The sequence below is a fragment of the Lepus europaeus genome, chromosome 21, assembly GCF_033115175.1.
Source record: "Lepus europaeus isolate LE1 chromosome 21, mLepTim1.pri, whole genome shotgun sequence".
Classification (NCBI taxonomy): Eukaryota; Metazoa; Chordata; class Mammalia; order Lagomorpha; family Leporidae; genus Lepus; species Lepus europaeus.
The window spans coordinates 27,625,974-27,646,557 of NC_084847.1; positions in this window are offsets into that span (position 1 = coordinate 27,625,974).

Consider the following 20,584-nt stretch of genomic DNA (forward strand, 5'->3'; position numbering starts at 1 on the left):
ATTTTTTCTAGAACCTTGAAAAATATCTTTGGTATTTAATTGAGATTGCATTGAATCTGTAAATTGCTTTCGGTAATGATAGCTTTTTTTACTTGACAGATAGAGTTATAGAGTGAGAGAGAGAGACAGAGAGAAAGGTCTCCTTTCCATTGGTTCACTCTTCAAATGGCCACTATGACCAGAGCTGAGTCAATCCAAAGCCAGGAGCCAGGTGCTTCCTCCAGGTCTCCCATGAGGGTGAAGGAGCCCAAGCACTTGGGCCATTCCCCACTGCCTTCCCAGGCCACAGCAGAGAGCTGGATTGGAAAAGGAGCAACTGGGGCTAGAACCAGTGCCCATATGGGATGCAGGCACCACAGGCAGAGGATTAACCAAGTGAGCTACAACACCGACAGCATTTTGATAATATTAAAACTTCTCTGATAATTATTTGATTCTTATTCTCTTTCTTTAATGTTTTGTACTTTTCCTTGTTGTGATTTTCACATCCTTGGTTCAATTTATTCCAAGTTATTAGGTTTTTCTGTAGCTGTAGAGAATGGGGTTGATCTTAGAAGTTATTTCTCAGCCTTACCATTATCTGTGTGTATAAAGACTAAAAAATCTTTCTGTTAATTTTATATTTTGCAAATTTACCAAATTTTCTTATAAGTTCCAATAGCCTCTTACTGGGATCTTCTTGTTCCTCTATGTATAGAATGCCATCTGCGAATAGGGATCATTTTATTTTCTTTTTCCACTTTCCAATTTTATCCCTTTAACTTATTTTTTATTTGCCTTATGTCTCTGTCTAAAATACCCAGAACTATATTGAATAGCAATAGTGATTGTAGGCTTCCTTGTCTGGTTCTCGACCTTCGTGGAAATGCTCCAACTTTCACCATTTAATATGATGCTTGTAGTGCATTTGTCATATATTTCCTTGATTTTTTGAAGAATGTTCCTTCTACACCCAGTTACCTTAAGGTTTTTTGTGAAAGGATATAATATTTTGTCTAATGCTTTCTATGCATCTACTGAGGTAGTCATGGCTTTTATTCTTCAAGTTGCTAATGTGATGTATCATAATTATTGATTTTTATACATTGAACCATGCTAAAATAGCAGGAATAATTTCCACTTTTTCTGGGTGAATGATGTTTCTGATGCATTTTTGGATTCCATTAATTAGTATTTTGTTAAGGATTGTTTATCAGGAATATTGGCATATAGTTCTCTTTCTGTATTGTATATTTTCTTCTAGATTTGGAATTAGGGTGATGCTGGCTTCACAGAAGAAATTTGGGATAATTCTCTCCCTTCCAATTGTTTTGAATAGTTTGAGAAGAACTGGAATTAGTTATTTTCAAAAGTTTGGTAGAATTCATCGGAGAAGCTATCCAATCCCTGGCTTTTCTTTGTTGGGACTGTCTAAATGCTGATTCAATCTCCATCTTGGCTATTTGTAATAGTAAGTTTTCTATATCTTCATGACTCAATTTTGGTAGATTTTACGTGTCAAAAAATCTCACCATTACTTGTAGATTATTCAATTTGTTAGCATACACCTATTTATAGAAATTCCTGATGGGTCTGCCATTTTTGGTGAATAGGGCGAATGTGTATCGATACTATTTTTTTTATTTTACTTTGTTTTACAGTTATTCTATATAGTTTATTATTTGACTTTTGTTTATTTCTTCTCTAATTTTAAATATTTCTTTCCACCTAATCATTGGAGTTTAGATTTTTGTTGTTCTAGGAACTTGAGATACATTAATAGATCATTTATTTGATGCCTTTCCAATTCTTGATGTAAGCACTAATTGCCATAATCTTCTTTTTTAATCCTGCTTTTGCTGTATCCCATCAGTTTTGATAGGTTGTATTGTCATCATTAATTTCCAGAAATATTTTGATTTCCAATTTGATTTTTTTCTATGACACATTTTTCAATTAGGAGTAAGTTGTTTTGCCTCCATGTGTTTGCACAATTTTCTGGAGATTCTTAAGTTGTTCATTTCCAGCTTTATTCCACTGTGGTCAGATATTATTTCAATTTTTTGAATTTGCTGCGACTTGCCTTTTGGCCTAGCATATAGTGTATTCTAGAGAAATTACCATGCACTGATGAAATGAATATGTGTTCTGCAAATATAGGATGAAATATTCTGTAGATATTAATTAGGTCCATTTTGTTCATAGAAGATAAACTCTGTTGTTTCTTTGCTGATTTGCTGTCTAGTTGATCTCTCCACTGATGAAAGTAGGTTGGTGTAGTCTGCAATTGCAATTCTATCAGAGACTATGTCTCTCTTTAGGTCCATTAAATTTGTTTTAAATAACCAGGTGCTCCATCAATGGATGCATATATATTAATGATAGTCACATATTCCTGTTGCATTTATCCCTTAATCATTACATATTACCCTTATTTTCAGATTTCAGGATGTCTACACCTGCCCTGTTATGCTTAAAATTGGCAAGGAATACCTTTTTCCACGCTTTCATATTCAGCCTGTGTGTATTTTTGTTGGTAAGGTGTGTTTCTTAGAGGCAGTAAATAGATGGTTCTTATTTTTCTAATTCATTTAGTCAGTTTGTATCTTTTACCTGGATAATTTAGGCCATTTACCTTCATGGTTATTATTAGCATATAGTGACTATTTCCTACCCCTTTTCCATAAATGTTCCTGTTGTTTGCTTTGGATTTCTTTTCTACTTTTAAATAAAATTTCCTGCCTTCACATTCATTTATAATGATGGCTATTTCTGTTTCTTTGTGTAGCACATCCTTAAGAATCCATTGTTTGAGGGATGCTGTGTGATAGTTAGGTAAAGCTGCCACCTTTGGCCCTGGCAGCCAATAGGGGCACCAATTCAAGTAGTGGCAACTACAGTTCTGATCCATCTCCCTGCTATTGCCCCTGTGAAAGCATTATAAGAAGACCCAAGTGCTTGGGTCCCTGTACCCACATTGGAGACCTAGAAAAAGTTCCTGGATTCTATCTTCAGTTTGGCCCAGCACGGGCCTTTGTGGTAATTTGGTGAGTGAACCAGCAAATGGAAGATCTCTGTTTCTCACTCTCTCCCCTCTCTCACTGTAACTCCACCTTTCAGTTTAAAAAAATATTTTATTAGAAAAAACTCAATTGTAAGTTGATGCACCAAGTGAAGACTAATTCTATCAATTCTGTTTTTTTAAGGCCTTCATTTCACCACATTTATAAATGATAGCTTTGCTGGGAACATTATTGTGTGATAACTGTTTCTTTCAGAATTTGGACTATGTATTTGTATTCTCTTGTAGCCTCTAGGAATTCTGATGAAAAACAACTGTTCATCTAATTAGGGATCCTCTGAATGTAAATTGTAATTACATCACTGCATATTTTAGAATGTTTTCTTTATATTTTACTATTGAAAGTTTGACTATAATTGGTCATGCTGAAGCTCTTTTCTGATTGTGTCTATTAGGAGTTCCATGTGCTTCCTGTACTTGGTTGTCCCTTTATTTCTCCAAAATAGGGAATTTTTCTGCTGTCATCTTGCTGAATAGGCCTTCTAATTCTTCTTTCTCTCCACGTTTTAAGGGACACATAAGACATGTATGCTTGGTCATTTAGTAGTATTCCATATATCTTAAATACTTTGTTTAGTTTTAAGATTTCTCTCTCTCTCTCTCTCTCTCTCTCTCTCTCTCTCAGGTATTTCCAAGTATTTATCTTCTGGCTAGGAAATTCTTTCTTCTGACTCACCAAGTCCGTTTTTGAGGCTTTCCACTATTATATTCTATCTATTGGACATATTGTTTGTTTCTAATATTTCAGTTTGATTTCTTTTCACTAACTCTATCTCTTTTTTTAAAGGGTTATTTTATTTATTTGAAAGACAGAGTTACATAGAGAGTTAGAGACAGAGAGAGATGTCTTCCCTCCACTAGTTCACTCCCCAACTGACTGCAACAGCCAGAGCTGTGCCTATCCGAAGCCAGGAGCCCAGAGCTCTTTCTGGGTCTCCCACACAGGTGCAGGGCCCCAAGGACTTGGGCCATCTTCCACTGCTATCCCAGGCCACAGCAGAGAGTTAGATCAAAAGTGGAGCCACCGGGTCTCAAACCAGTGTCCATATGGGATGCCAGCACTGCAGACCAGGGCTTTAACCCACTGTGCCACAGCACCAACCCCTAATTCTTTCTCTTGATAAAATTTTTCATCCAAATCATGTATGGATGTCTTTGTCTCATAAAGTTTCGTCTTTGTGTTTCTGAATAACTTTACAATTCTTCTGAATTTATTTTCAGGTATTTTGTCAATCTTTACATCTTTACAGTATAATATTGATATGTTACTGTGTTCCTTTCTGGGAGTCACATTGTCTCTCCTATTCTTACTTTTTTTGTTTCTGTATTTATTTTTAGGCATTTATGTAAGTACTTTGTAGTTTTATCCTCTGATGGCTTTTATCTTTGAATTATGTCTCTGTGGCTTAAAGCATTTCCTTCTTCCATGGATATTCAGAGGTATGTTCTGGTTGGGCCTAGGGAGATCTGGTCAGTGTTCAAAGGCTGAAGTGAGAGTCTGGCTTAATGTACAAGTTGGGTGTGGCAGATCCTCCCATTGTCAGCAGGGGAAGGGTATGATCATATCTGTTGGTGTAATCACAGCCTCATCTATTCTGTTCCAAGGTGATCAATGACCAGGTTGGTCCACAGTGGCCACAACCCCCAACCACATTAGGCAAATGAACCCCATAAAGTATCTATGTGAGCTAAAAATGCTTTGCAATAACCCATCCCAGACAGCCATGGAGCTCTGAGCCTCTAAGAACAGACACAGTGGTTGCCCAGAAACCCAGGTAAACCACAGGCCCCATTGTGCAATCACAGAATTCCCACAGTGTTAGCATTCAAGATTCCTACAGACAAAAGTTACAGGGAATCCATTTTCAGCCCTGTGTGCCTGCCCATACATGGAGAAACTAGAGGTATTCCAGAGCCAGATGTTTGTGGATGCCTCACTTTGGCAATTTGAGTCCGGGAGCCTGTAATGGGGTAGGAGATAGGAATACCACATGGTCCTTTAGGGTGCCAAACCCCCTGCCAATGCTACTGGCCATACTCAAAGTCAGTAGGGAATGAAGATTTTTCCCTCTGATAAGATATATAGTCATATGGGGCCAGTGCTATGGCATAGTGGGTAAAGCTGCCACCTGCAGTTCCAGCATCCCATATGGGCACCAGATCAAGTCCCAGCTGCTCCATTTCCAATCCAGCTCTCTGCTATAGTCTGCAAGCAGTAGAAGGTGGCCCAACTCCTTGAGCCCCTGCACCCACATGGGAGACCTGGGGGAAGCTCCTGGCTCCTGGCTTCAGATTGGCACAGCTCCAGCATTGCAGCCAACTGGGGAGTGAACCAGTGGATGGAAGACCTCTCTCTCTCTCTCTCTCTCTCTCTCTCTCTCTCTCTCTCTCCTTCTCTGTGTAGCTCCAGCTTTCAAATAAATAAATAAATCTTTAAAAGAATAGTATAATCGTACATGAAAGAGCTGCTGCAGCCTCTACTAACATTAAGATGGTGCTTTCTCCCTGCTGGTCACAAAGGCAGCTTCGTGGGGGAATTGTAAGAAAGAAATATGCTTTACTGGGGCCTGCGCCATGGCTCACTTGGTTAATTCTCCACCTGCAGCACCGACATCCCATATGGGCACCGGGGGTTCTAGTCCCGGTTGCTCCTCTTCTAGTTCAGCTCTCTGCTGTGGCCCGGGAGGGCAGTGGAGGATGGCCCCAGTGCTTGTGCCCCTGCACCCGCATGGCAGACCAAGAAGAAGCACCTAGCTTCTGGCTTTGGATCGGCACAGGGCTGGCATAGTGGCCATTTGAGGAGTGAACCAATGGAAGGAAGACCTTTCTCTTTGTCTCTCTCTGCCTATAACTCTACCATCAAATACAAATAAATAAATATGCTTTACTGTTACAGGGGACCACTAGTTTTCCAGGATGGACCCAAAGTCAGTGTGGTCTGCAAGGTTATACCACAGACAATAACACCAGTGACAGGGCTGCTGCTCTCTGCTCTCTCCTTGCTCTCAGAAGCTGGTAGCTCCTCTAGGCCCTGTGACTGAAGAATGTGTGTGTGGTGCCCTCACTCACTGCTGCATGTTTGCATTGTCAACACTGTTTTATGCTGTCCCTCTTCTTTCTGTAGAATTCCCACCATAAACTTCTCCACCTTCTCCAGCAATGTACTTCCTCCACTTTTCTTCTGTTATCTTTGGTCAAAATCAGCATGTGTTTTCCCTATTCAACTATCTTGGAATTCTAAACATTCTTATATGTATGAACACAGATCTTGTCAAAAGCCTTTATGCAGGATTGTTTCTCTGAGCATTATTTGAGAAAAAAATATTTTTATCTTTCTAATGTGATAACATAATTATTAATATTAATTAATAAAGCATTAATACACATTGATATTAATTTAAATATTAACATATTATTATTAGCATTACTAGTATATCTTCTTACAATCCACTGATGATCTGTAAGTTAGAGCAAGGCACATTATATAGGTTAGTATCATTTATTTCAATTTTTATAGATGGGTAATATTAGCTGTATGATTCATGTTTACTCATATTCCTTTCAAATATTTGTTCCCTTTGTATGAAGTGGCAGGAGAAACTGAAACTGATGTGATTCCATGTTGCCCACTGGCTCCATTGTCACACACTTTGGTGTGTTACCAACTCCAGGACTTTTGGAAACCCAGGCTGTGGCTCCAGAAAGTCTTGCCACTGCATCCTGTTTGGCAGTACATTCAGTACCTGCAATTGTCTTATAAAACAATAATGGCCAAATGTTGCTCCACTGTTCCTTGTTCCCATTTGTTTTCTCCCCCAAATGTGACTGAGTTTTTCAGCTTTAAAACTCCAACCCTTGACTCTGCTCTGGGTCAAGAGATCTTTAGGTGTTCGTCTGCTCTTGACTGCCAGCTAATAAAAGACCCATTTCAAATTCTCATTGGGTGGTGCTTCTCTGTGACTCATTTCCATTATAACACATGTAGTCCCCAGGGAGTTATCTACCAGGATCCAGCCTCATTCCAGGTCACCCAGGCTTGGTTAACTGTTATAAGGAAGATGCCCCCTGAGACAATCCAGGACCCCATAATGTTTTCACCAGCATCTGGGAATCAGGAGTGACTGCTTTGTTCTCCACTGGATCTAGAAGGTAAGATCTGATTTTCCTGTCTGTCTGCATTCTGGGTAAGGACAGTGTTATTCCTGATGAGGATTCCTCTCTCAGTGGTCTCAGAATGACTGGGACCCTGGTCGAGAAGACTGCTTTGGTTTACTCTCCTCATGTTTCATGGTCCCTTTCCAAAATTCTGTCATCTTTTTTATCCTATCTACCTTCATAATCTTTGCCTTAGTCCTTGTCTTGGGTTTAACAGCAGCCTCCATGAGTGACTGGACCTCTGTTAAAAAGATCTTCTTAACACTCCTTTATTCTCTCCTGGATAGGTAGATCCCTGCTGTTACTAATCTGGGGATGAGTTTCCTCCTTCTCTATTTTATTTGTTCTCAGGATTACTCTCTGAATTCCATTGATCATGAGTTCTAATCAGTCAAAGCCACACCCCCACCAGTATACAATTAAAACATTTCATTGGGATTCTCAGAAGACTATGAAGTCGGCCTCACTCAAGTTAAACTCCAAACTCTATGTGACTTGGACTGGCCCGTCTTCAATATTGGCTGGCCATCTAGGGGATTGCTCAAGCACAAGGCTGTTTGAGTGGTGTGATTAAAATTTACAGGACCACTGGACCACCCAGGACAATTCCCTTTTATTAATCAGTGGCTCTAACTGACTCAAAACCCACCACTCTGGCTAAAACCTTTGTCCTTTATACCCACTCTAGAATTCTAGTTCCAATAGATTGTTCCCACCAGCCACTCCCCAATCTGGACCTCTACTCTCAATCCCTGAAACTCCTACACCTCTCCTGTCACTGACACCTGTCGAAGATGCACAAGACTTCCCTAAGGCCTGTATTCCTTCCCTAAAGTGGGAATGGATCTGTGAGAGTGACTGTTGATTGTCCAGCACCTAAGAGCTCTCCAAAAATGGCCATGACTCAGCTAGAGCAAAAACTGCAGAGGGATTGTAAGAGGGGAGGACAACTAGGAAGTGCCACTGTCAGAGTCATGAGACCACCTAGCTCACTTTGGCTTTTCATTGGCCAGACTGTGAACTGAAGACCTTGCCTCTCTTTCTTGGAGAGACACCTGACCATGTTGCCTACTGCTACACAAGCAGGGCTAAGCTTGACCTAGGCTATTATTGGTCCTCCTTGTAAACTCAGATAACTATCTAGTAGGGAAATTTGAGTAACAGGATATTTTGTCCCAACCAGAATTGGAATTACTCTTTAACAAGCCTTTGGACTATTTCTTTTTTTTAACTTTTATTTAGTAAATATAAATTTCCAAAGTACAGTTTATGGATTACAATGGCTTTCCCCACATAACTTCCCACCCACTTGCACCCCTCCCATCTCCAGTTCCCTCTACCATTCCATTCATATCAAGACTTAAATCTACGACCCAAAAACATAAAATTATTAGAGAGCATTGGAGAAACCCTGCAAGATATAGGTACTGGCAAAGACTTCTTGGAAAAGACTCTGGAAGCACAGGCAGTCAAAGCCAAAATTAACGTTTGGGATTGCATCAAATTGAGAAGTTTCTGTACTTCAAAAGGAACAGTCAGGAAAGTGAAGGGGCAACCGACAGAATGGGAAAAAATATTTGCAAACTATGCAACAGATAAAGGGTTGATAACCAGAATCTACAAAGAAATCAAGAAATTCCACAACATCAAAACAAACAACTCACTTAAGAGATGGGCCAAGGAACTCAATAGACATTTTTCCAAAGAGGAAATCCAAATGGCCAACAGACACATGAAAAAATCTTCAAGATCACTAGCCATCAGGGAAATTCAAATCAAAACCACAATGAGATTTCCCCTCACCCCAATGAGAATGGCTCACATTCAGAAATTTACAAACAACAGATGCTGGAGAGGATGTGGGGAAAAAGAGACACTAACCCACTGTTGGTGGGAATGCAAACTGGTTAAGCCACTATGCAAGTCAGTCTGGAGATTCCTCAGAAACCTAAATAGAACCCTACCATACAACCCAGCCATCCCACTTCTTGGAATTTACCCAAAGGAAATTAAATTGGCAAACAAAAAAGCTGTCTGCACATTAATGTTTATTGCAGCTCAATTCACAATAGCTAAGACCTGGAACCAACCCAAATGCCCATCAACAGTAGACTGGATAAAGAAATTATAGGACATGTACTCTATGGAATACTATACAGAAGTCAAAAAACAATGAAATCTGGTCATTTGCAAAAAGATGGAGGAATCTGGAAAACATTATGCTGAGTGAATTAAGCCAGTCCCAAAGAGACAAATATCATATATTCTCCCTGATCGGCAACAACTATCTGAGCACCAAAGGGGAAACCTGTTGAAGTGAATTGGACACTATGAGAAACAGTGACTTGATCAGCTCTTGTCCTGACTGTTGATGTACAATGCAATACTTTCTCCATTATAGTATTTTTTCTAGTACTATTGTTTGAACTCTGTAATTAACACACAATTATTCTTAAGTGTTGAAACTTAACTGAAAAGTGATCCCTGTTAAATTTCAGAGTGGAAAAAGAGAGGGAGGAGATGTACAATTTGGGACATGCTCAATCGGACTTGCCCCAAATGGTGGAGTTAGAAATGTGCCAGGGGATTCCAATACAATCCCATCAAGGTGGCATGTACCAATGCCATCTCACTAGTCCAAGTGATCAGATTCTGTTCACAATTGACCACACTGATAGGTCTAAGAGTCAAAGGAATCACACAAACAAGACAAGTGTCTGCTAATACTAACTGATAGAATCAAAAAGGGAGAGAAGTATCCAACATAGAAAGCAGGATACACAGCAGACTGATAGAATGGCAGATGTCCTAAATAGCACTCTGGCCTCAGAATCAGCTCTTAAGGCATTCGGATCTGGCTGAAGATCCCATGAGAGTATTTTAGGCATGGAAAGCCAAGACATTCTGGCAAAAAAAAGACCTAAATGAAAGATCTCAGCGAGTGAGATCCCAGTGGAAAGAATGGGGCCATCAAAGAAGGAGGTACCTTTCTCTGAAGGGAGGAGAGAACTTCCACTTTGACTATGACCCTATTGGAATAAGATCAAAGTCAGTGAACCCTAAAGGCTTCCATAACCTTGACAACTCATGACTAGAGCCTAGGGAGATTACTGACACCATAAACAAGAGTGTCAAATTGTTAAGTCAACAACAGGAGTCACTGTGTCCTTACATCTCATGTGGGGTCTGTCCTTAATGTGTTGTCCAATGTGAAGTAATGCTATAACTAGTACTGAAACAGTATTTTTACACTTTGTGTTTCCGTGTGTGTGCAAACTGATGAAATCTTTACTTAGTATATACTGAATCGATCTTTGGTATATAAAGATAATTGAAAATGAAAAAAAAAAACCTTGGTGTTAAATTGGAAATGGCATAGAAAATTAATCAATTTTAAAAAAATATCATGTTGGATCTCTGTCCTTATTGTGCTGTACACTGTTATTTAATGCTATAACTAGTACTCCAACAGTATTTTTCACATTGTGTTGCTATGTGGGTGCAAACTGTTGAAATCTTTACTTAATATATACTAAACTGATCTTCTGTATATAAAGAGAATTGAAAATGAATCTTGATTTGAATGGAAGGGGAGAGGGAATGGGAAAGGGGAGGGTTGCGGGTGGGAGGGAAATTATGTGGGGGGAAGCCAATGTAATCCATAAGCTGTACTTTGGAAATCTATAATATTATATCATATATTTATCTGAATTAAGGTCAAAATTATATTTTCATAGAATTATACTCCATTTTATAAAACTCTAGCTGGAAATTAGTGAGATAATGCAGATATTGCAAAATCCATTTTAGGGAGCTATAACAAGGGCTGATTATCCATTGCTATTTCATCCAGATTTGTTAAATCAAATCACAAAAAATGTTTGGTAAGTTACAAGGCAATGGAACACCTCTCTTTCTCTATCAGTTGCCTCTTCACTTTCCTGACTGTTCCTTTGCTGTAAAGAAACTTCTCAATTTGAAGTAATCCCATTTGTTCATTTTGGCTTTGACTACCTGTGCCTCTGGGGTCTTTTCCAGGAATTCTTTTCCTGTTCCAATGTCTCAAAGGGTTTCCTCTATATTCTTGACTAGTTTGATGATGTTGGGGAGTAGGTTTAGATCTTTAATACATGTTGAGTGGATTTTTCTGTATGGGTCTTGCTTCATACCTAGACATGGGGACATCCAGTTTCCCCAGAACCATTTGTTGAACAGGCTGTCCCTGTTCCAGGGGTTGGTTTTAGCTCCTTTGTAGAATATGAGTTGGTTGTAGATGTTTGGATTAATTTCTGGTGTTTTTATTCTGTTTCATTCGTCTATCCATCTTTTGTTTGTACCAATACCAGGTTGTTTTGATTATAACTGCCCCTGTAGTATGTCTTGATGTCTGGAATTGTGATGCCTCCAGTTTTGTTTTTATTGTATAGGATTACTTTAGCTATTCGAGGTCTCCTGTTCCTCCATGTAAGTTTCAGCAATATTTTTCCATATCTGTGAAGAATGTCTGTGGTGTTTTGATTGGTACAGTGTTGAACTTGTAAATTGCTTTTGGAAAAATGGACATTTTGATGATATTAATTCTTCTAATCCATGAACATGGCAGATTTTTTCATTTTTTTGTGTCTTCTTCTATTTCCTTAATATTTTGTAATTTTCATCATATAGTTCTTTGACATCCTTGGTTAAATTTATTTCAAGATACTTTATTGTTTTTGTGGCTATTGTGAATGGGATTGATCTTAGAAGTTCTATCTCAGCCATGATATTGTCTGTGTATACAAAGGTGGTTGATTTCTTTGCATTGATTTTGTATCCTGCTACTTTACCAAACTCTTCTATGTGTCCCAGTAGTCTCTTAGTGGAGTCTTTTGGGTCCGCTATATATAGAATCATGTCATTTGCAAAAAGGCATAATTTGACTGTGTTCTTTCCCATTCGTATCATTTTAATTTCTTTTCCTTGCCTAATGGTTCTGGCTAAAACTTCTAGGACTATATTGAAAAGCAACGATGAGAGTGGGCATCCCTTCACGGTGGCAGTTTTCAGTGGAAATGTCTCTAATTTTCCCCCATTCAATATAATGCTGGCCATGGGCTTGTCATAAATTGCCTTAATTGTGTTGAGGAATGTTCCTTCTAAACCCGATTTGCTTAGGGTTTTCATCATGAAATGGTGTTGTATTTCATCAAATGCTTTCTCTGCATCTATTGAGATAATAACATGATTTTTGTTTCTCAATTTCTTAATGTGATATATCACATTGAACTTGGAATGTTGAACCATCCCTGCATACCAGGGATGAATCTCACTTGGTCCAGGTGAATGATCTTTCTGATGTGTAATTGGATTCTGTTGTCCAGGATTTTTTGAGTATTTTTGCATCTATGTTCATTAGGGAGATAGGTCTATAGTTTTCTTTCTCTGTTGTGTCATTTCCAGGTTTAGGAATTAAGGTGATATTCGCTTCATAGAAAGAATTTGAGAGGACTCCTTCCCTTTCAATTGTTTTGAATATTTTGAGAAGAACTGATTTAGTTGTTCTCTAAATGTCTGGTAGAATTCAGCAGTGAAGCTGTCCAGTCCTGGGCTCTTCTTTTTCTGTAGTGCGTTTATTACTAATTCAATTTCTTTTATGGTTATGGGTCTGTCTAGGTTTTCTATGTCTTCATGGCTGTTTCAGAAGGTTTTATGTGACCAGGAATCTATCCATTTCTTCTAGGTTTCCCAATTTGCTGGCATACAGCTCTTTGTACTGGTTTCTGATGATTCTTTTTTTTTTTTTGTATTGTGTCTGTTGTTACATTTCCACTATCATTGTTAATTTTACTGATTTGAGGCTTCTCTCTCCTTTTTTTGTTAATTGGGCTAATAGTGTGTCATTTTGATTATTTTTTCAAAAAAAACAGCCCTTCGTTTTGCTGATTTTGTATTGTTTTTTGGTTTCAATTCTGTTGATTTCTTCTCTAATCCTAATTATTTCTTTTCTTCTACTGGTTTTGGGTTTAGTTTGCTGCTGTTTTTATAGTTCATTGAGGTGCATAGAGAGATCATTTATTTAGTACCTTTCCAGTTTCTTGATGTAGGTACCAATTGCTATTAACTTTCCTCTTAGCACTGTTTTTGCTGTATCCCACAAATTTTGATAAGTTGTGCTGTCATTTTCGTTTCTAGAAATTTTTTTATTTCTCTTTTGCGTTCTTCTATGACCCACTGTTCTTTCAGAATCATGTTGTTCATTCTCCATGTGTTTACATATGATGCAGAGATTCTTGAGTTGTTGATTTTGAGTATCATTGCATTGTGGTCTGAGAAGATGCATGGTATAATTTCATTTTTTAAATTTGCTGAGGCTCCCTTTATGGCCTTGCATATGGCCAATCCTAGAGAAAGTTCTGTGCACTGAGGAGAAATATGTGTACTCTGTGGCTGTGAGGTGAAATACTCTGTAGATATCTACTAGGTCTATTTGGTCTATAGTGTCAATTAGCTCTGTTGTTTCCTTGTTGGTTTTCTGTCTGGTCGATTTGTCCATTGCTTAAAGTGGGGTATTGAAGTTCCCTGTTACTATTGTATTTGAGTCTATATCTCCCTTTGAATCCTTTACTAATTCTTTCAAATAGCCAGGTGCCCTGTAATTAGGTGCATATACATTTATAATAGTAATGTCTTCATGTTGGATTGATCCTTTAATCATTATATAGTGTCCTTCTTTGTCTCTTTTTAACAGCTTTTGTGTTAAAATCTATTTTGTCTGATATAAAGATGGCCACTCCAGCTCCAGCTCTTTTTTGGTTTCTGTTAGCTTGGAATATCTTTTTGCATCCTTGCTCTTTCAGTTCACATGCATTTTTGCTGGTGAGGTGTGATTCCTGAAGGCAACAGATAGATAGGTTTTCTTTTTCAATCCATTCAGCTAGTCTGTGTCTTTTGACTGTAGAATTGAGACTATTTACATTCAGTGTGACTATTGTTAAATTCTATCTTTCTCCTGCCATGTTTCCTTAAGTAGAGCTGTTTCTGTATTTTGGTATTTGTTTGTATTTAAGCTGGGTCATTTTCTACATTCATATTCTTTTGTAGTGACGTTCCTGTTTTTGTGTTTCTGTGTGCAGCACATCCTTGAGCCAATGTTGTAGGGCTGGACGTGAAGATGCAAATTCTTTCAGTTTCTGTTTGTTGTGGAAAATCTTTATGTCCCCTTCTTTCATAAATGATAGCTTTGCAGGGTTGGCAGCCTTTTCCTTTTAAAACTTGGAATATATCACACTATTGTCTCCTTGGCCTGTAGGGTTTGTGCTGAGAAGTATGAGGTGAGTCTGATTGATTTACCTCTGAATGTAATTTGTTGTTTCTGGCACATTTTATGATTTTTTTCTTTGTGTTTTGCTGAGCTGAGTGTTGCCACAATGCGTTGTGGTGAATTCCTTGTCTGTTCCTATTTGTTCGGACTCCTGTCTATTTGTTGGATTTGGATGTTTCTTTCAACATGCCTATGTTGGAAATTTTTGCTATTATTTCATTGAAAAGGCCTTCTAATCCATTCTCTCTTTCCATGCCCTCAGGGACTCCTATTATCTAGATCAGATGTTACAACACTTGATTGAATCTTTTAAGTCTCCAACCATGATTTTTAATTTTCTAATTTTCTTGTGTTTGATCTGACTGTACTATTTCTGGAAGTTTGTCTGTGAGTTCTGATATTCACTCTTCTATTACATCTCTTCAATTCCTGGGGGGTTCCACGGCATTTTCTTATTTGGTCAATTGAGTTTTTTATTTTCAGTATTACATTCTGCCTTCTCTTTAGAATCTCTATTCCTTGGGAGTGCTTTTCATTCAGATCTTGAATCTGTTTCTCACTGCTTCTGAGTAATCTGATTATTAATTTTCTGAATTCATTTCTGGCATTACTTGAAATTACTCTTCTTCAGCCTCTATTATTGAAGGTTTAGATTGCTCCATTAGCGAGTTCATAGGTTCTTCTATATTCTTATTCAAGATCGTTCGTTTATTCTTCAGCGTTTCTTTTTGGTTTCTGTTTGGTATAATTTTTAAGTTGATTTCTCTCTGCTATGGGCTGCTATGAGTCTGTGCCAATTGCCAATGTAAGCAAGCAGCTCCACCTCCTACAGATTTGTTTATTTCTGGGAGCTGAGGTAGGCAGGTACTTGAGTAGGCTGGTACCTGGTCTTTGAGGTACTTAGCCCTGCCCACTGGAGCCAGTCTTCCTGCTCCTTTGTTCTTTCTTTTTTTTTAATTTATTTTTTTATTTTTGACAGGCAGAGTGGACAGTGAAAGAGAGACAGAGAGAAAGATCTTCCTTTTGCCGTTGGTTCACCCTCCAATGGCCGCTGCGGTAGGCATGCTACGGCTGGCGCACCGCGCTGATCCGATGGCAGGATCCAGGTGCTTCTCCTGATCTCCCATGGGGTGCAGGGCCCAAGGACTTGGGCCATCCTCCACTGCACTCCCTGGCCACAGCAGAGAGCTGGCCTGGAAGAGGGGCAACCGGGACAGGATCGGTGCCCCGACCGGGACTAGAACCTGGTGTGTCAGCGCCTCAAGGTGGAGGATTAGCCTAGTGAGCCGCAGCGCCAGCTTCCTTTGTTCTTTAAAGAGTGCCTGGGCCTCCATTGCTCAGCAACCCCATCATTGTGTCTGCTGCATGATGAGTTGGTAGTCACTTGGAACCGCTGTGATCCTTGTTGCTGGGTGGGGTGGTCCCTGCCACTGAAGTTCTCATACAGGAGGCTCAAACACAGCCAGGCCTCTTTCCTGAATGTAAACAATCAAGATGGCTGCTCTCCACCCGCTGCAGCTTCAGTTGTGGGAGGGGAAGACACCAAGTGTTCATTGTGTAATCAATCTCTCTGTTCATCCCTGAGAATCACACCCTCTTCCCCTTACCAGCACCAAGCATTATTCACTTTGTTTTGATTTGCTTCCCCACTCATTTGTGCTCGTGTCTCACCTGTGCGTCCCAGGGTGGGGCGGCAGTGGGGGTGGCGGTGGCGGTGGCAGCCATCCTCCCACTGGCTCTTTGTTCTGTTCTCTTTCTGCAGTTTGGGCACCTCTACCTCCCCTGGCACTCCCTGGTGTGCTCCCATGCCACTCCATGCCAACCTTCTGTGGTTCTGTCACCTGATTTTCCCCTCTATTCATCAATCTCTGTACAATTCAGCACATCTTGATGATATACCACCATCTTTTGTCTCCCCAGAAAATGTTATCTTAATTTAGAGATTTTTAGAGTTATTTATCTTTTTTTGCTTTTTTTTGAAGGTTTTTATTTGATGAATACAAATTTCATATGTACAGCTTTTAGGGATATAGTGTTTCTTCCTCCCCATTCCTGCCCTCTCACCCCCTTTCCTATCCCACTTCCTACTCCCTCTCCCATTCCCTTTTCCATTAAGATGCATTTTTAATTGACTTTATATACAGAAGACCAACTCTATACTGAGTAGAGATTTCAACTATTTGCACCTACACAGACACACAAAGTATAAAGTACAGTTTGAGGACAAGTTTTATCATTAATTCTCATAGTACACCTCATTAAGGACAGAGGTCCAACATGGGGAGCAAGTGCAGTTACTCCTGTTGTTAACAACTGAGGCTCTTTTTATTTTGACAGGCAGAGTTAGACAGTGAGAGAGAGAGAGAGAGAGAGAGAGAGAGAGAGAGAGAAAGGCCTTCCTTTTTCTGTTGGTTCACCCTCCAAGTGGCCACCACAGCCGGCGTGCTACGGCCAGTACGCTGCACAAATCCAAAGCCAGGATCCAGGTGCTTCCTCCTGGTCTCCCATGTGGGTGCAGGGCCCAAGCACTTGGGCCATCCTCCACTGCACTCCCGGGCCACAGCAGAGAGCTGGACTGGAAGAGAAGTAACCGGGACAGAACCGGCGCCCCAACTGGGACTAGAACCCGGCGTGGTGACTGTTTTCTAGCCAGCTCCATTAAGCTCTCTTCACTGTCCTATTTCTGACAATTAAATTTGTTCAAGGTTGAGAGATGATCATATGTGCTAACACATATTTAAGTTTTTTATTTTCTATTTTGGCGACAGACCAGAGAGACATCAGTTTTGTACCCTGTTGGGGTAACCTTTAGGTTTTCTGTCTCTCTTTAAGTTATTATTGTTTAAAATACCTCAGTTTTCTTTTTAATTAGAACAGTTGTGGCTTGCTTGAATACAAAATCATTTGAGTGATCACATTGTAACAATGGTCACATCTGGTCTATATTACGCCATGAGTTATAAGGGATCCTATTTCTTCCAGATATTGTAAGCTTCTTGGCATCTTTGACAGGCATTAAAAAAAATCAACATTCCAAAAGTATGGTCAAGATGAGAAGTGGTGCTGAATGTTAAGTTCAGGCAATGTAAAATGCCACTGATACAAATGTGCTACATTTACAAAAGTCTAATGATCAGTAGACACGGATGCCTGACAGGGATAAATATTTTATGAAATCTTACAGGTGCTTTAAAAATACTGTGTAGAGTAAGCAAGTGCCTCTTCTTGTTGGGTAATGAGTTTGTAATTTTTTTGACAGGCAGCGTTAGACAGTGAGAGAGAGAGAGAAGTCTTCCTTTTTCCATTGGTTCACCCCCAAAATGGCCACTACCATCAGCGCACTGCACCCATCCGAAGCCAGGAGCCAGGTGCTTCCTCCTGGTCTCCCATGCGGGTGCAGGGCCCAAGTACCTGGGCCATTCTCCACTGCCTTCCCGGGCCACAGCATAGAGCTGGACTGGAATAGGAGTAACCAGGACAGAATTCTAGTCCCAACCGGGACTAGAACCTGGGTTGCTGGCGCCGCAGGTGGAGGATTAGCCAAGTGAGCCATGGCGCTGGCCAAGTTTATAATTTTAAACATGACTATTTAGAGGCCTTTGTCATACAGAGTTTTGTATTCTTTTCCAAACACTAAAAGTTAGGAAATTACTGTTCAAGTAAATTAAAAAAAACTATTGGTTCTGTGTTTAAATGTGTCATCCTTTAGGTTCCAAAGGAATTTATTTTCCATGACTTTTATTGTATTCAGTATTTGGGACAGTTTTGTAAGCAGATAAAGCCAATAAAGGACAGCAGGTTCCAAATGAGGAAAACTACGGTTGGTTAATTCAGGTTAATAAGAGCAGGAAGTAATTCTAATTGATTGGTAATTTGAAAAAAAAGTTGAATATTTTAAGAAGCTATTACTTAGGGCCAGGGCTGTGGCACAGCAGGTTAAAGCCCTGCCTGAAGTGTCAGCATCCCATATGGGTGCCGATTCTAGTCCTCGCTGCTCCTCTTCTGATCCAGCTCTCTGCTGTGGCCTGGGAAAGCAGTGGAAGATGGCCCAAGTCCTTGGGCCCCTGCACTTGTGTGGGAGACTCAGAAGAAGCTCCTGGTTCCTGGCTTCAGAATGGCACAGTTTCTGCTGTTGCAGCCATTTGGGGAGTGAACCAGCAGATGGAAGACCTCTCTCTGTCTCTACCTCTCTCTGCAACTCTTTCAAATAAATAAAATAAATCTTTTAAAAAAGAAGCTATTAGTTAAACTGAGTTATTGTTCTATCCTATAATGTGTGCTACATGTTATACATGTGTACATATTCTGTATTTCTACATGGGAAAATTTATAAAGAGCTCTGTTTAAATTAGCTTACAGATAAAATATTGTTTATAAATGTAAACTATTAAATTAACCCAACAAACCTTTTATGTTCACATGACCTACATAAATCTCTGTAGCAGATGTTTTATTGGTAGAAAAAAATTTTAGGTAGAAAAAAAGCTAAAATCATTTCATTGACATGTTTGTGCTTGGGCTTGGTGGTCAAACATGTTACACTTGTGTTAGATGTTTAAGAGATGTTTTCAAATACAGGTACTCTTAAAATTAATAGAAAACCAAATAGAATAGCTTAAATATGAGCTTATTATTTCACAGCTATATTTATCATTTTTATTATATATATTATATTTATTATTTCACAGCTATATTTATTTTCCCTGAACACAGTAAATAAACAAAACCTTCCTTTTTAAACCAAACTAAGACAGTGGTAAAAAAAATTACTGATGACTTCACAGTGTATAAACAGGTTGCATAAGGTGATCATTATGATTGACCCAAAAGGACATAGCTCTCCTCTTGGGCATCATCTTATCTCATAAAAAGAAGAACATTGTCAGAACATGTCTGTGTCCACATATTTCTAGCTCAGGTCATCAGAGATTACGAAAGGATTGAGCACCCTCTTGGCTAACATTTTAAAGTCCTCCTCTGTGGTCCACTTTAACAGAGACTAGGAGGAAGAGGAGTAAGCTAGGCAGCAGGAACAATGCAAGGATAGGTGGAAGGCCAATTAATAACAGCTTTACACAGTAATCTGTGTAGACTCCTAGGTCAGAGCCACAGACCCTGTAAGCTGAAAAGCCGTTCATTATGCCCAGTTTCCAAATTAAACACCACTGTTGAGGGAGCAGCCTAGGGTCATTAACATCACAGGTAGAACTGTAATATTCCCTTTAGAGATGCCACTTACCTTCTATTCAGGCCAGCTTTCCTCCCAGACAGCTGAGTAATGGAAGACAATAGTGTGCCTTCCGTAAGGAGGTTTGATGCCTCTTCCAGTACCTCAAGTGTCTTGACCATGGGTACCTAGAATAGATGCCATGGAGATATGGCTGCAGTGGGTGTGGCCCCCTCAGAAAATAGTCTGTCAAGTTGTAAATGAAGTTGAGATGATACCCTAAATAGAGGCTGTCTTCTACCAAGGCAACCTATATTGCTATGACCACCACCCTAAATACTCCTCATCCTAAGGGGCCCTCAGTACAATGACCCCCTGTCAGCAGGAGGTACCCAGGACAAGATCAACATGTTGGGTACTATAGTACTAGGGTGAGCATTACAGATGGGGGCTGAAGCAATCTGATTAGAATGTCTGTGGTTCCCTCAGGCTTATAAGAATGTCTTGTTTTTTTTTTTTCAGAGTTTAGGACCTTTAATTTGTCCTAAAGTCACTGAAGCAAAAATCATGATAAAACATTCTGTTTTCCTTTACAAGCCCCCAACTGGAAAAAAAAAACAACTATTTGTAGGGAAAAAAAAGTTTTGTACATGGGATGAAACAATATAAATTCAAAACTTACAGATAGGGCTAGCTCTATCACTCATCTCTAAAAAGTTTATATGAATATCCAGTCAAAACCGACAGGGTATCGCCCTTGTATCAGAAGCAATGGGTGGCAGGCCTATAAATGGCTGATCTGTACAGTGATCTGCCCTCAAGGAGACCCAACAGGCCAGTACACTGCAGTGGCTTTCAATGTGGTAAGCCTGGGCTTCAGCAGAAGTCAACTTGTGAAGAG